This window comes from Pleurodeles waltl, chromosome 2_2 (genome assembly GCF_031143425.1).
Source record: "Pleurodeles waltl isolate 20211129_DDA chromosome 2_2, aPleWal1.hap1.20221129, whole genome shotgun sequence".
In the NCBI taxonomy this organism is placed as follows: Eukaryota; Metazoa; Chordata; class Amphibia; order Caudata; family Salamandridae; genus Pleurodeles; species Pleurodeles waltl.
The window spans coordinates 417,641,015-417,658,765 of NC_090439.1; positions in this window are offsets into that span (position 1 = coordinate 417,641,015).

The following is a 17,751-nucleotide window of genomic DNA, read 5'->3' on the forward strand; positions in this document are numbered from 1 at the left end:
CTGGAGGTGGTCTCTCTTTTTCTATTCCCCTTTTCTCCTAGCGGATGCAGGGTTCAGATAATCAGAAAAGTGTGAGCATGCATCAGTTGGAGGGAGTTGGGTAAAAGGCATCTGCTACTGTGGAAGTTTGATTTAATGAGTAATCTCCTGACAGACGTATAGATGTTTACCCACAATCTAAACTTCCAGCACTATCAAGGAAAGTTTTGGAATGACCACTTTTCAAGGAGATAACTGCAATGCATGCAGGTTTCATCATCATATACTTTATTCGACCATAGGTCATAAAAGTTACATATTAAGTTGTACAAAAAGGTACGTTTTCTTCATTATACTTTTACACTGGCTGAAAATAGTAAGGTTTAGAATAGGAAAAGCTTCTATGGGCAATGGCCTACTATAATCCACCATTGGTCCCGATACATAACTTAACATTTAGATACCAGGATTTCTGAGACAATTACTTCATAACGTTAAAATAGTACAAATATTTAAAACTCTTAAAACAATATGGGGTGATTTCAAAATACATATTTCCCAGATGGTATCATCATCAAGATAAATACAAACTATCCGACCTAAGATGTAAAAATTTAAAGTGCTGATTTGATGTTACATAATGATATAATTCCTTAATAATTTAGATGGCATACTTTAACAAGGAGAGCTTACTACCAGCACAATCATTTGGCAAATTTAAGCACTGTCAAGTCGTTAGGACACAAGCACAGTGTGATAAAAAGCTTATATATTAACTTAAAATGGTTATCGGATTCATGTTAAAATGGCACAAGTGCCAGACAGATGCATAAAAAAATAGCTCTTTATGGCTAAAACTAGTGTTAAAATGGCAGAAACACATAGGCCCTCATTCTGACCTTGGCGGTCTTTTCGCAAGACCGCCGAGTTACCGCCGCGGTGAAGACCGCCGACCGCGGCGGTGTGCCGCTGTGCGCATTCTGACCGCTGGGAGCGTTCCGCCGGAAAACCGCCAGCAGCCACACTGGCGGTCGGCGGGAAAGTGGAGACTGGTCAACCTCCACCGCCACGCCAGCAGAACACCGCCCCCAGAATTACGACCCACATTTCTGTGTGGCGGTCTTCTGTTGGCGGTCTTCTGTTGGCGGTCACGTCCCTATGGCTCCCGTCGCCTCCCGGAGGACCAACGCACAAGGTGAGTTGATCGTCCGTGAGGGGAGGGGGTGGGGGGGTGTTGTGTGATGTGTGCGTGCATGGGGGTGTGCGTGTGAGTGTGTAGAGGGGTGCTGTTGTGTCTATGGGTAATGTGTGCTGTTCGGCAGGTGCGCATGTCGGCATGTATGTGTGCGGGTATGTGTCCCCGTTGTGTATGTGTGTGTAGGGGGTGTGTATATGTGCATGTTGGGGGTGTGTGCATGTCGGGGTACATGTATGTACGTGTCGGGGTGGGGGTGGGGAGGGGGTTCGTACCACCTCTGGGGGGTGGCAGGGGGGTGGAGGGTGTGGGGGGAGGACTCGGGTGGGTAGTGGGGGGTGGGGGAGACCCCTATCAGTGCCAGGGAAGGAATTCCCTGGCCCCGATAGTGCTTACCGCCATGGTTCGCACGGCGGTTCCCGCCCGCAAGAAACCGCGGCGGTAGGCAGGGTCATAATACCCTTGGCGGTCTTGGGACGACCGCCGGGCCGGAGTGCGCAAACTCCAGCCCCGCGGTCATGACCGCCGCGGCGGTCGGAGCGGAGAAGTAGCGGTCGGTCGCGGCGGGGACCGCCGCGGTCAGAATGCCATTTTTAATACCGCCGGTCTGTTCGCGGTCCGACCGCCGTCTCTCCGCCGACCGCCAGGGTCAGAATGAGGGCCATAATGTTTGCCTACATAATGTCTGAAAAATCTATTCCAAGTCCTATCCAACCCACTTCATCCAGATCATCTTCATCATCAACTTAGTTCATCAATGACCATAAAAGCACATAAAACAGAATATAATAATTCTTAAGTAAATAAATAATTACATGTCTGTAAATAGGTGTAAAATATTAAAACAATAACTTGATTTGCACATATGGCTCTAAATCTTACCTATATAGAGATAAGACCTTAAATAACTTTTTGAAGACGGCAACGTATGCGCCAAGCTGTTGCTAAATACTTACTTACTGAAAGAATTACATCAGCTGAATTATGGCTTTTTAGAACCCGTAGAGCCAAGGAGCAATTCTTGAATCCCATGTCCCTGCAAATCTTGCGGATCCATTTTGTTCGCGGAATCGCATAGGCTGGGCAGAAGAACATAAAATGCTCAATGGTTTCAAAAATACTGCCACAGGCAGGGCATGTATTGGGAAGATTAATCGACCCCCACCTATTAATCAATGACATCAGGGGCAGTGAGCCAAAACGAAACCTTGCGAATGAGCTCTTGCCTTGCAAGTCCGGTATCACATCCATATAGGATTCAAACTTTGGGGACCATTTAATATCAGTAAAGGAATTAGTTAAGCGACCATGGGATTTATAGATTATGTAGTTGTCCTTAACATAAGACCAATAGGTTAACTTTAAAACATTTTTGTGCCGTCTCTCTAATTTATGGGGATTTTCCCAGTAGTCGCCCAAGCCCAAAAGCCTAAGCCAATGGGCCACATGGCAAATCCAAGGAAGAGTATTAGCATTTTGGCATTTCAGTAAATCGAGTAATGCGGTCTTATATATATCTAGTTCGGGGGTTGTCCATAATCTAATCCAATAAAGGAGAGGTCTTAGAGTAGCTAGATCTGCTACTCGGCTTAGCCCCAGATCTAGAAATATTGGAAGCAAGGGTGTAGTGCGTGGACATGCAATTAAAGCCCTTGCAAAGTTGTTTTCCCCCACACTGATCTTATTGCAGTTAGCGTAGCCCCATACCTCCGCTCCGTACAGGGCTGCACTTTGAGCCTTAGCCGTGTAAATTTTTATTGCTGGGGAAACAACCTTTGTAAAGGAGCATTGATAAAAACGCAATATGGATGAGGCTCTATGTTGAAGGAGCCCTGCACTTTTCGTAATCTGCTCTTCCCATAGTAGTTTACTGGTTAACCTAACTCCCAAGTAATCTATAGAGCTTACTTCCTTCAGCGGTACTCCCTCAATGTGGATGGAGCATCTTTTCCTAGGTCCCTTGGATAAGACCATCAATTTTGTTTTGTTAATGTTAACCTCCAGCCCATAATCGCTACAGAATTGGTTAAACCGGTCAACAAGGGTCTGCAACCCCATTGGTGTCTTAGAAATGAGGAGTGAATCATCGGCAAAGAGCAAGATAGGGATTTTTTGTGTATTCAGGGAAGGGGCATCATTCTGGCCTGTGGACACAGCCTTTACTACTTTGTTGATAAATATAGTAAACAGTAGGGGGGCTAACACGCAGCCTTGGCGAACTCCTCTTCTGATTGGAATCCGTTCTGTCAGTTCGCCTTGTTCACCCCACCTCACTTGGGCATAAGTGTTCTCATGCAGTCGTTTTAACAGGAGTAATAGATCCTCTGGGATTCCCAATCTACCCAGCACTTCCCACAGTTTGGCTCTTGGGACCAAATCAAAAGCCGATCGCAGGTCTATAAATACCACATACAGGTATTGTTTGGCCACAAGTACATATTTCCAATGCAATATGGCCAATCGAAAAACCTGGTCTATCGTGCTTGTTTTTGCACGAAACCCTGCCTGTAGATGGGAAAGGATTTGGTACTCCTCAACCCAATTGATTAACCTCTGTAAAATTTGTTTTGCAAAGATCTTTTGTAGGTTGTCTATAAGGCTAATTGGCCTGTAGTTGGCTGGGAGATTAGCATTCCCTTTTTTATAAATGGGTATGATCTCTGCCCCCTTCCATGTACCTGGAATTTGCCCCCCTGCCGCTATACTATTTGAAATGGCATTTATATACCAGGACCAGATATGTGGTTCTGATCTATAAAGATCTCCAGGGAGCTTGTCTGGTCCAGGTGCCTTGCCTGGTTTTAGGCTATTTATAGCCTCAAGGGTCTCTTCTATTTTAAAAAAGAGGCAACGCTCAGGGGCACACTGAGACTCCACTTGGGGGGCCATACGGGAATTTGGTTCCAACAATTCTGTTGGAGAGTGGACCACATTGGTGTCCATTGGGCCCTCTGGTAGGGCATAGAGAGTAGTAAAATGCTCTACCCAGCTTTCTGGTTGGATATGGTTGCTGGGACAACTCCTACCTCCATTTTCTCTTTTAGACAGAAGCTCCCAGAAACGCTTATTGTTCTTCTCTCTGGAAGCATCTAATAATTCCTGCCACAGGGAATCCTCCCACTGCTTTTTAGCATTAGACAAAGTTGCTTTGTATAGGGACCTGGCTTGTTTAATTTCCCCCTGGGAACCAGACATTACTGCAACTCTTAACCCAGACTTAGCCTTTGAGCACCTCTCATCAAACCATCCCTTGCTTGCCCCTTTCCCTTCATGTGTCTTTGACCGCCTTGTTTTATAAAAAAAAGACCGTAGTTGGGTATACATGTTATCATGTATTTTGAGAATCGGAATATTCCCCACTGCCTGGTCTTCATACTCTGCCAAATTATTTAAAAAAATCTGATATATTGCTCTGATATGATGAGGGTTGGACACCACTTTTGGCCATGTAATCTTGGTGAATTTGTTATTCCAACAAGTTGGCGGAATGATTGTGACATGGTTATTGAGTGTTCTCCTGAACGTTTCTCCAGAAAGAGTAAGGAGCAAGGGGAAATGGTCACTGTCACATCTTACTTCTATTTTCATATCTACCAATTGGGGCCACAACCTAACATCGACCAAGAAGTAATCAATAGTGCTTGTCGACATGCCCCTTTTAAAAGTAGGTGTGCTGTTCATATCAGATGGAGTTCTACCGTTACAGGCCCTAAGGCCATGATTTAAACATAATGTGGCTAATTGCATGGCCACCCGAGATTTTTTGCAAGGCTGGGTAATAGATAGTTGTGGGATCCCCCACTGCTCATCTTCTTCATCAGTTAAACCACTTGTAAGAATAGAAGGCTCGAAGGTACAATTAAAATCTCCAGCTATGATTAGAATAGTTGAGGGGTGGAGGCTGCCTACAAATTCAGACAGAATAGCCAGGGTATGGGACTCGGAGCCATTTGGGACCGATCGTATATAAGCATTAACAATAACAATTGATAATCTTCTGTTAAACGTAATACACATGGCTTTTAGGTCTACAGAATCAATTCCCAAAAGCTTGTAGTCACACTGCAAATTCTTGTTAACAAGTAATAAGAGCCCACCTTTTGCCCGGCCCCTCCCCTTCTCTGGGGGTATAGCAGGTGCACTAAATGAGAGAAATCCATCTATATTGGTGGCATCCTCCGCCCAAGTTTCCTGAAACAAACATATGTCTGTTTTTTTAATAAAAGAGGCCCATTCACCATCATCTAGTTTCTTTGCCAGGCCGGCAACATTCCATGACATAAGTTCTAATGTACATTTATCTTGGTTTGTCACCACGGGTGTGCATCCAGCGTCTACCACACTCGAGTCAGTACTGCAAGTGTTTGGTGATAATGTTTTGTCATCCCCCGTAAAATGTAAGGCCTTGGAGCAGGCCGTCACATTAGTTACTAGTTCAGTAGTCAGTCATACAGGATTGGGCAACAGCCTGGGATTAACTTCCTTTCGTGCAGCACCTCCGCGGGGATTAGTTAAACCATCAGATCCTGCCAGTCCCATGGCTTGTCCAGTATTTTGTGGGTGTAACATGAGTCTAATTCCCTCCCTGGTTGTTGCATGTTCCAAGTGGGTACGACGATCAAAATCCATTAATTGTGTCACCATATACTTGTCTTCAAAATAGATAGTTATTATGTCAAGATTGGTCCCTGTGATGCTGCTTCTCTTGGCCGATGTTATGTCAGAACGAATAACAGAGAGACAACTTCGTCGGGAACGTATCCAATGTATGACTTTGTTGATCAAGGAAGCTTGATTCTCAGCTAACCCTGGCGATAGTTTTGGAACATTAGTCAAATAGATTTTATTTGTTCCCTGACTTATAAACAGGTCCTGTTCTTTATTAACTATACTCTCAGTATTGTATCGGGAGAGAGTGATGTTGTTAGAGGGAGTCTTATGTGACTTGTTGGGGGGTTGTGTAAGGCTGGAATCTTGGACAGTTTCCGGTGGGTCGGATTTGCTAGTCCTACCTCTGGCCCTGTCACTAGTAAGATTACTTGACCAACTACCTTGACGGTCTCTGTGCCTGGGTACATTTGTAGACCTCCTGGGTCTCATGTTGTCGATATTGGGATCACAACGGTAGTCTTCCCTCCCTAGAAGAGCTGTCCCCCTTCTAGTGGGGAGACAACAATTGTCCCTTAGCTCCGTCCCCATTGGTGGGGCAGATAATGGGAAGACTTCTTCCCCCCTGACCTCCCCACAGACTTTACAAAGTCCAGCACAAGCACGATTGCTCTTCATAAGATCTATTAATACTAAAACCAGTCCCTTAACTTCATCAACTCTCTGGAGAACTGTAGCCAGGTTGTCTCTACTAGCTGCTGGTTCTTTGCCTTCTGGCTCGAGCTGGGGGATCGGTGAAATAACACTAGGGTTGGGTTTTCTAACTACTGACTTGCACTTGGGCACACTCGTGGGCACGGGCGAGTCCTCTATTACCAATAGAGGTTCAAAACGATTAGTACAGAATAGGCTAGGGACCACCTTGATCACCGGAGTCAATGGTAGAAGGGTTGGTGTATGTGGTACGTGTGGGAGACCCAGCTGGGATACTGGAGAACTCGCTATGTTATAAGTGGGTAACGGTAGGGGGCCCTTGCAATTATGCGGGCCCCCGTCTCCATCTACCCCTGTTATAGTATCTGTAGGATCCTTTGACCCCTTCTTTTTAAATAACTCTGGGATTTTCCTATCGTTAGGGGGGCCTCTCTTTAAATTAGTTGCCCCTAGAGTTGTTTGTGTACCTAACATAGACTCTACTTCTTTAACTAGGAGATCTATTTCATCCAATGGGTTTAACCCATTGGGTATAGCTGGATTCAAAGGTCTACTTGGGCGTTTTTTTGCGATTTTAGTACCCTTGGATTGTGCTGGTAAATCTATAGCCTTCCTTTTCCCCATATTGGGAAGATGCCCGCAATGGGGTAGCTTAGAGGAGGAATTAAAGGAGGAAGGGCTGAGTGAAGAATAGGCTTCTCGATTTAGGAATAGTAGGATGGTGCTATAATCTGTACTCTCTTAAACAACTCTTAGATAACAAGTAATTCTCTTACTACAGGTGAAAGAGATGGGGCCCAGCCCAGCCTCCTCCGGTCTCTGACGGGCTAAGGACGGGCCCGCCCTTGGCCCGGGCTTCGCCCGGGCGCCGCGGGAGCGCGAAGATAATTTAAAGGGCTCCTGCCCTGTTGCTTGACTCTCCTCCCGGCCTCCCGGCTGTGACAGCGCTACCCGCGACGGCGGGAGCGCGAAGATAATTTAAAGGGCTCCTGCCCTGTTGCTTGACTCTCCTCCCGGCCTCCCGGCTGTGACAGCGCTACCCGCGACGGCGGGAGCGCGAAGATAATTTAAAGGGCTCCTGCCCTGTTGCTTGACTCTCCTCCCGGCCTCCCGGCTGTGACAGCGCTACCCGCGACGGCGGGAGCGCGAGGATAATTTAAAGGGCTCCTGCCCTGTTGCTTGACTCTCCTCCCGGCCTCCCGGCTGTGACAGCGCTACCCGCGACGGCGGGAGCGCGAAGATAATTTAAAGGGCTCCTGCCCTGTTGCTTGACTCTCCTCCCGGCCTCCCGGCTGTGACAGCGCTACCCGCGACGGCGGGAGCGCGAAGATAATTTAAAGGGCTCCTGCCCTGTTGCTTGACTCTCCTCCCGGCCTCCCGGCTGTGACAGCGCTACCCGCGACGGCGGGAGCGCGAAGATAATTTAAAGGGCTCCTGCCCTGTTGCTTGACTCTCCTCCCGGCCTCCCGGCTGTGACAGCGCTACCCGCGACGGCGGGAGAGCGAAGATGATTTAAAGGGCTCCTGCCCTGTTGCTTGACTCTCCTCCCGGCCTCCCGGCTGTGACAGCGCTACCCGCGACGGCGGGAGCGCGAAGATGATTTAAAGGGCTCCTGCCCTGTTGCTTGACTCTCCTCCCGGCCTCCCGGCTGTGACAGCGCTACCCGCGACGGCGGGAGCGCGAAGATGATTTAAAGGGCTCCTGCCCTGTTGCTTGACTCTCCTCCCGGCCTCCCGGCTGTGACAGCGCTACCCGCGACGGCGGGAGCGCGAAGATAATTTAAAGGGCTCCTGCCCTGTTGCTTGACTCTCCTCCCGGCCTCCCGGCTGTGACAGCGCTACCCGCGACGGCGGGAGCGCGAAGATAATTTAAAGGGCTCCTGCCCTGTTGCTTGACTCTCCTCCCGGCCTCCCGGCTGTGACAGCGCTACCCGCGACGGCGGGAGCGCGAAGATAATTTAAAGGGCTCCTGCCCTGTTGCTTGACTCTCCTCCCGGCCTCCCGGCTGTGACAGCGCTACCCGCGACGGCGGGAGCGCGAAGATAATTTAAAGGGCTCCTGCCCTGTTGCTTGACTCTCCTCCCGGCCTCCCGGCTGTGACAGCGCTACCCGCGACGGCGGGAGCGCGAAGATAATTTAAAGGGCTCCTGCCCTGTTGCTTGACTCTCCTCCCGGCCTCCCGGCTGTGACAGCGCTACCCGCGACGGCGGGAGCGCGAAGATAATTTAAAGGGCTCCTGCCCTGTTGCTTGACTCTCCTCCCGGCCTCCCGGCTGTGACAGCGCTACCCGCGACGGCGGGAGCGCGAGGATAATTTAAAGGGCTCCTGCCCTGTTGCTTGACTCTCCTCCCGGCCTCCCGGCTGTGACAGCGCTACCCGCGACGGCGGGAGCGCGAGGATAATTTAAAGGGCTCCTGCCCTGTTGCTTGACTCTCCTCCCGGCCTCCCGGCTGTGACAGCGCTACCCGCGACGGCGGGAGCGCGAAGATAATTTAAAGGGCTCCTGCCCTGTTGCTTGACTCTCCTCCCGGCCTCCCGGCTGTGACAGCGCTACCCGCGACGGCGGGAGCGCGAAGATAATTTAAAGGGCTCCTGCCCTGTTGCTTGACTCTCCTCCCGGCCTCCCGGCTGTGACAGCGCTACCAGCGCATGCAGGTTTATTATATGATATTAGCATACCAACTACAATACTAATAAGGTTGTATGTTGTAATCAGCCCCACATGGGCTACTATACTTTCGACAAACATGGAGAGCATTAGATGTAGAATCACGCAACAGACAACAAGCAATGTTGATGAGTCACTTTATTGAGAATCAAAATACTGAGGATGATATTCGTGAGTGGATAGTGCAACAACTGAGAACTGATTAGTGAATTGAAGATCTATTCCTGAGACTAAACATGCAAGAGGCATGATGGATGTTTCGCATCAATAGTGCTCCTGAAAGATTAAAGGCCTCATTATGAGTTTGGATGTCTTTTGGGAAGACTGCTGTGGTGGTGGCTGCTAAAAGACCACCATGTTGGCAGTAATCCGACCGCTGTGTTAAGAGTTACATTGTGAAATCCACCAAAAAACAGCCATATTTCTGAAACCGCCAGAACGCTGGAGGATGGAAAGAGGTGGTTCCACCTCCAGCTCCGCCATCCCGGCAAAAGTCCTCCCATCGGATACTGATCCACAAATCACGACAGCAGTTCTTCCATGCCATAAAACCATTGGCGTTGTAAACCGCTGCAGTCTCCACTCACTTCAGTCAGAACACCACACCACATTGGACAGTTACAATACCTCATACCTGATACACATCCACACACCTGACAGACCTACACACTGCACTATACAACACACCCCTACACAACCCACAATCCTTTGCAATCAAACAGCCACAAACAGCCAGAGACAACCAAAATCCCAGAGAGTTTAAATTAGCAAGAATAGGTACCCATTTACACTTCACTATGTGCACATCACACACCTGCACAACATACAAAATACACATGTTAGTACCACACACAATCCACAACACCCATCACCCACTCACATCACAGCACCTACACCTCACCATTTACCTAACTCTGCACCTTTTCACTTTGAACACAACCACACCATCTTCACAACCACTATCATATCCCCACGTTTCAATGATGAGGAGTTTAGGGTCACGGCAAATGAAATTTCATGGTAGTGCCACACCTGTTCGGAGCACAGGTCAAACAAACATCTATTGCCAAGAAAATTGAGTTGTGGCAAAGGATAGTCGACAGGGTGGATTCTGTAGGCAGTTTTCCATGCACAAGGGAGGACTTCAGGAAAAGGTGGAACGACCTCAGGGGGAAGATCCATTCCATGGCATCCCGGCACCAGCTTGCAGTATTGAAGATTGGGGGTGGGCCCACACGTCCTCCCCCTACTTTCACATCTTGGGAGGAAAAGGTCTTGGGCATCCTGCATCCTGCCAAGGATACCTGGGGAAGTGGAGTCTGGCAACTACCCACAACATTCATGTCATCCAATTGTCTTGTCCTGCATGGTCCCTCACCACCTAAACCCACCCCAAATAGCACACCACCCACTACAATTCTGTCATAATAACCTAATACCCCTCTCTGGCATGCCACATGTACACTAAACTCATCTGGCCCCACAGCTCTTGGAAATAGCATGTAAAGTACTGGTTAATTATAGCACTATAACTTTCAGAATGCAATATCCCAACATTTTCAAAACCTGGGCACTGCACCAAATATTACATATAATCTATGTTAAACTAATTGTCTATCTACACCATCTTGATTGTTCAATTGTGGAACAGTACTTAGCAATGACAACAATGTATTGGCTCACTCACACTAGCATCCCAAGCAAAACACTGCTATAGCCAGTTAAAATGGCCACAGATTAAAGATACCATGCTAAAAATATACTCACCTGGTTTGGAAATTCAAATGGCTGAGTGGATGCACATGCACAACATCCAGATACAGGTCAATATCGATTGCTTACTCACATACTGTGTTCCTACAAGGACACCAATGTGCACTGTACAGCTCTTATTTGTCCCATCTATCATGACAGACAGTTCACTAGGTAAAAGAGGGGAACAACCATGTCAATAATCAGTCAATATCAGATGCCATTAGCAGTACAAACAGTGCCAACCTAGTCTAACAACTCTACACATGGAGTATGGCATTCAAGTCACAAAGTTGTATGTTGTATTAGGTTATTCTATGCAGCAGCTGTCAATGTCATTTTTGGGGATCATGTTAAGGCACTGTCTGCATCTCACACAACTGTAAAAATACCCACAATTTAATCTGAACTCTGTTTCACTCCTTCCACAGGAAACTTTGCCATTTTCTCAAAGAAGAAAGCACCAGAGATGGTCACTACCGCTCTGGATGAAGGCCCAGTGAGAATAACACCCCTGGATGTCTGGACACTGATGACAAACCTAGCCCATCTGGGACACCTGGTTAGTCAACAACTGTCAGCCTCACCTTGCCTACATCAACTACTTCCACCCCTGTTGCATCTATATCACAGGTAACCGTTTGCACCCAAACATGTATCCCAAGGACTGTTTCATTCACCGTGTGGTCTACAGTACAGGTACCTGAGTCTCACCTTGGCACCCCTGACATTGATGGACGTGCCACCACTGGGACTGGGCACTCTGTCACGTGGGGGTAGGGTGTGTGGGAGGGATGCTGTGGGCCAGATGATGGGGACCCAATGGGACAGTACCGACCAGGAAACAATCTCCAAGTCTTGGGAACCTACCAAGGATCCCAAGGCATGATGGGCCAAGTTATCACCATGTTGGGGGAAATCCAAAACCTGCAGAGGGACAACCACCGGGAAGTCACGCAGTAGTGGCAGGTACAAAATGCCCATTTGGATTCCATTGCAGGGGTGATGAGAGACTTGAATAGCGAACTGGGTAGGTTTTGTACCCAACATCTGGCCCCTTCCACTTGCAATGAAACATCAGGCCCTTCTACATCTGTGGCTGCAGGTGTAATGGAGGCCCTTCGGGGAAGGACATGCCTCAGACACCCCACCCTCTGTAGCTGAAGAACCCCCTGCAAATGTGGATGTCCAGTAGGAGCAGATGCCAAGACCAAACCTACTGCCAGGAGGTAAACCTCTTCTGATTTGTAGACCTTGTATGCCACAGATACACCCTGTTAAGTGTTCTGTAACTGATCTCCATTTTCCTATGGTGCAAGGACACTGGATTTGTGTATCCTGATCGTGTAGCAGCTACCCTCATAATTCCAGCCAATATGACTGAACCCATCACTGTTTATTTTGTGTGTTTGTATGTTAATAGTCACACATGTTGTTTTTATTTCACTCTTAAACACAGGTCCTGTGTGTGTGTCATGTATCATCCATATACAATAATTGTTCATGCCAATTCTAGTCTGAATATACCCCTCTGTAATGTACACCTTTGTTATGGACATCAAACGTGGACTCCATCAGCATGAGATTCATTGCAATAGGATTGTAACAGGACAGATTTAAAAAAAGCTGAAAACTACAACTACACATAGTCATTGGTAGATGTGCAAACAGCACATAGAGCATGACTGAGAGTAGCAGCAGGATGATTGCTAAGGTGCCCCACAATGCAAAACCACAGGATAAAGAATAGAAGGTTTTGTTAGTCTACCCACAATGCAGGAGGCACACATATTGGTCATATGTATCACCTGGTAAAGCCTTATCACATACCAATATCATAGCTTCCAAATATTCATATCCCATGGTTTCAGACAGAGATCAGTAATGATGCCCCTAGTCCTGGAACATTTCACTTGCATTGGTCACATACGTGTGGGCTTGTGATTCACCTATGTCAGCCCACAGTGACATGGACATTCTTCTGAAAAGTAGGAATACACTGACAGCTAGGTTTTAGGTAGATTATGTACAACAGAAACCATTGTGATGGGAGAGGATATGGCCCTCTAGTTACACATTTGCCAGACACATATGCAGGCACAAATTACACCATTTGACAACCTCCTGTACCCTACAGGTGAATTTGACTGGAAAACACTTTTCCACCACAGCGTCCTGATAGTGTAACAGTGTTTGTTACACTCCACATAACCAAGACTATTAGTACCTGGGTTCAGCCGTGTCCACTTCTCATGTCTATCTGCAATTCCCATCTGCTTCTTGCCAAAGATGATGAGCCAAATACGATCTAGGAAAATCTGTAATTGTAGAGGAAAGGGATAAGACATAACAGAATACACCCCTCAAATCACAGAAGTCATGTCCACAAGTGTGACTTTGCATCTGCTATAATAATACATGAGACTCTGGACCACTCTGTCCTGTACACAATACAGACTTTCAGTCTGCATGCACAACTCATTCATATGCATTAGAGCTATCTATAACCCCACAGATGATTCAAGAAAGGAGGTGACATGTTACCCATCTACTTTAGGTTAAAAAAGCATACCACAACATTACATCAACTTCACATACCTTTCAGTCAGTTGAAGTACTAATTGATGAGAACTACCCTAGTGTCTCCTGCTTTATCTTCCTCTGGCTCATCACCACTTGGCAAATATGCATTTCTACCCACAGATTCTGCTGGCTCCCCCCCATCTGGTATAAAAGGTATCTGTCGTCTCATGGTAAGATTGCGGAGCATGCAGCAGGCAACTATTATTTGGCATACCTTGTTGGGTGAGTAGAGGAGGGCTCCTCCTTATATGTCCAAGCACCTAAATCTTGCATTCAATGTGTCCCATTGCATAAAACTCTGCCTTCACAAAGGCCAAATCCGCACGTTGGGGAAACCTGAAGTAGTTGTCCAGGTGTTTCAAAAGTGCACACAGTACATGCTTCAAAACCAGACTGACCATGGGCTGAGACATCCCTGCAGCTAGGAACATTGTATTTTTAAAGGACCTAGTGGCCAGGAAGTGTAGCACTGACAAGACTTAAACGATGGGAGGTATTCTATAGGGATTGTGAATGGCAGGTATCAGATCTGGCTGAATTGTATCACAAAGATCCATGATAGTATGATGATTCAGCCGATATGCCTGGATGCAATGTCTCTCCTCCATGGTGTGCAAGTCTTCTAGTATCAGTACACTGATGGTTGTCTTCTTCTCCTCACGGCACAGTACCTATGTGAAAATATGTAAACATAATATGTGACATGCAGCATACACACATCATGTAAAGTTAAATAAACAACTCATACATATCTGCTGTTGAGGTTGGTTACAACCGTTGATAATTATAGTACAGCACATAGCTATAGCTATGCATCCGATGACACTCCTTGGTGGACATTCCCTCAACTAACTATTGAACGACGCAAATGTATTCATCCGTTACTGAATTTGTTTGTAAATCTCATCGACTTGAAATGTCTTACACTTATTGTTGCACACTATCTACATTTTCAAAGCACATAGGAACCTCAGAGTAGATGTACATTGCTATCACCACATGTCCTCCAGTTACACAGCATTTACTGCACAGATGCACAGATAGATATACTGCACAATATGTGGGATATAGTTCATGATGCAGATTTTAAAACTCTTCATAAATGAAATGTGCTTAAAATGGCAGCCGTCTGACCTACTGTAGAGGACATGTTGAAGTGACCTTAGTCTGCCGGCGGAGGTCGTCATGGTGGTTGGTGGTCACAATCGCGGTGGAAATTGCCATTGGAAGACATTGCTGCGTTTGGCGGACTAGAGTCAATGGCGATGTTCACCAGTAGTGCTGGTCATGTATGTGGTAGACGTAACCGCCATCTTCTGCAGTGTTGCTCACTTGACTCCTAACACTGCGGCCAGCCACACCTCCACTACCTGAGCTGCTGTGTACTGCCTCTGAGAGCTATCATGCCATGTCCTTTAGGAAATAGAGCCCCAACCTTCATCCCTTAAGAACTGGATAAGCTCATGGAGGAGGTCCTACCCCAGTATGAACAGCTACATGGTGCACCAGAGGAGCAAGTAATTCCAATGCAAAAACAATGTGTGATAGGTGTGGTGTATGATGGTGTACCTGGAATATAAAGTAGTGAAGGTGTTGAACTATGAAGATGCTAATTTGTAAATGAATGTGAGCTGAGAGGATGGGAATTTTTGCCTACTTGCTGTCATTGAAGTGGTCTGTCCACTACTATTGATATGGTGCATGCGGGCATTACTTTTTCCTTTTGTCTTTGTCATCCATGCCGCTCAATGCCCATCAGAAGAAAGGAATTTGGCATGCCATCACCAAGCAAGAGCTGACCCTGCGGGTCCACAGACAGTGGAGCACCCACTGTAGGAAGCGGTGGGAAGACCTGAGACGCTGGGCCCAGAAGACCACAGAGGCCCAGCTGGGGATGTCCTCCCAATGAGGGAGGGGTGCCCGTCGAAACTTGACCTCCCCTAATGGCCTGCATTTTGGCAGTGGCCTACTCTGAGGTGGATGTACCTTTGAGGGCAGCCACAAGGGGGTAAGAACTGACCGAACCCATGTACATACCTCTGCAAGTTCAGCATATAATGTATAAGTATCTCATCTGTGACAATGTGGTAAGTAATACAGGTAAAGTGTCTCCTGGGTAGACACAGTATTACAGTAGGCAACATAGAAACATGGATGTGGCCATAGTATTGTGTACAGGGACATGTTAATAACCTGTGTTAACCAAGTAGTATGACTGCATAAGCACATGTGTCATATGTGTAATTCTACTCAGCCGTACATATGTGTAACCAGCTGTGTGATCCTACCCACCTAGCGATCCAAAGTCAATTTACCCAATTGATCAGTTGCAGAGCTCTTTGGTCTCTGACCAGTCCTATTCCACTGGCAGTTGCTCTATGTGCAACATTGGGTCTGACAGATGAGTAACAGGGCCAAGTAATCCTGTGTCCTGAAGCAGATGGAAACGTCATGTGAGGCTGTCATCCCAAGTAGGATTTAGTTATATCAAACTCACTACACTCCCAATGAGGTCTGAGGAGGTATCCCCATTTGTCGTGTCAGACTTGTATAATGGGAAAGGTTACTTTCGAACAGGGTGTTCATCCCACATAGTGGAAATCATGTTAGTAATACAACATTGACATTTAAAGACAAAACATTGACATGTGTGCTAATACCTTTTACTCTAATGTATATGGTTTGGAGAATGTAGGTGGCTAGTTTGCTGATCCCTTAGTCCGTGTATATTGTCCATGCTATATACGACAATACCACATCTATATGAGTGCAACAAATACTATTTCCTGCCTACATCATGTGTCAATTGATACTTCGTGCCTATTGCAATGTTGAAACCTCTTCTTTCAAAAACATGAAGTACACAGTTCCAATAAATTTAAATGGACCCCTGGTCTCAGGAGCGAGAGCCCTCAAGCATCACAATGGATGACTATTATCATCATCGGGAAGTGCTCCACACCAGGCTGGTGCTGCAATGCCTGGTGGACACCCCACACGGGGGGCTCTAGACCATATTATTATGACTGGTGAATTCTACTATACAGTCCAAGATGCTTAAATTCAAGCACCAGTGCAAAAAGAGGTCAAAAAATGGTTAAAATTGGTTATTCATCTTACAATAAACATCAGAATTTTAATCAGTGTAGTGAAGATGAGGACCAAGATTAAAAACAAAGATTGAAAGTCATATGCAGAGTATAATGCTCATAGTACTTTCACAAAATAGAATCTCTGTGGACTCCAATAATTTTTTTTTTTATAGGGCCTTTAGGAACAGGTCAACATGTTTCGCGTCTATCGGTCCATCCGGATCCATTGACGCTTCATCAGGACCAATAAATAAATCACCTCTTCAAAATCAATCAAAACAAAGAAAACCACCTCTATTAGGATAGAGAGACCGGTAACTTACATTTAAGTACACTGGTTACGTCAGGTCACCCATCCCCAAATTGAGAAAGGGCTCCCTGGGAAGCACATTCCTAGGACTCAGATAGACAAATTTTGTCAGGGTTACCTCAGTAATTAGTTGTGTAAGTGTTAGTTCTGGACTTAGGTTATAGGAATCACATGTCTGGGCAGTTTTTAGTGATGTAGGTGTTTAGATGTGGTAATGTAGAGGTTTCTAATCAGCATGTATGGTGAAATGCTATGAGCCCTTCATGCACATTGTTTAGTGTCCATTGTATTGGTGATGTTACTATGTTCCCTGTGGTTGTCTGTGGATGTATCTTGTGGGCTAAATCAGCCCCCATTGTAGGACACATAATTGTTGTCTATGTGTCACTAAGTTAGATAAGTGGGTCCAGATACTCTTTATGAATCTTTTCATAGTATTTAGATAGATGTTTCAGTAACACTTGTTGCCATTTTGTAAGGCATACTGTTTGGGTGTGCCATATGCAGGGTCCTAATCTGAAGTGTTTGACATTGTGTAAGTTGTGTAGAGAATGATAAGTTAGGCATGTGTTCGGAAAGCAACATGCTTTGTTGTATTTGAAGTGAGATGAGTTTACTTTCATTATAACATGACTACTGGTGATGGACTGGGCAGGTGTGGAGTAGGGGGGTATGATATTGTGTTGTTAGTAAACTTGATTTCCTTAAAATGATTTGTTTATAGACAGTGATGATCTGTATGGGTAGAGATTTTAGATGCAACCAATTTATCTTGTGCATGATGCTTTTGGGTTACTGGTGAATTGATGGGAAGGTCAGATGGTTGGCATATGTTGTGTGTGAGACTGTGG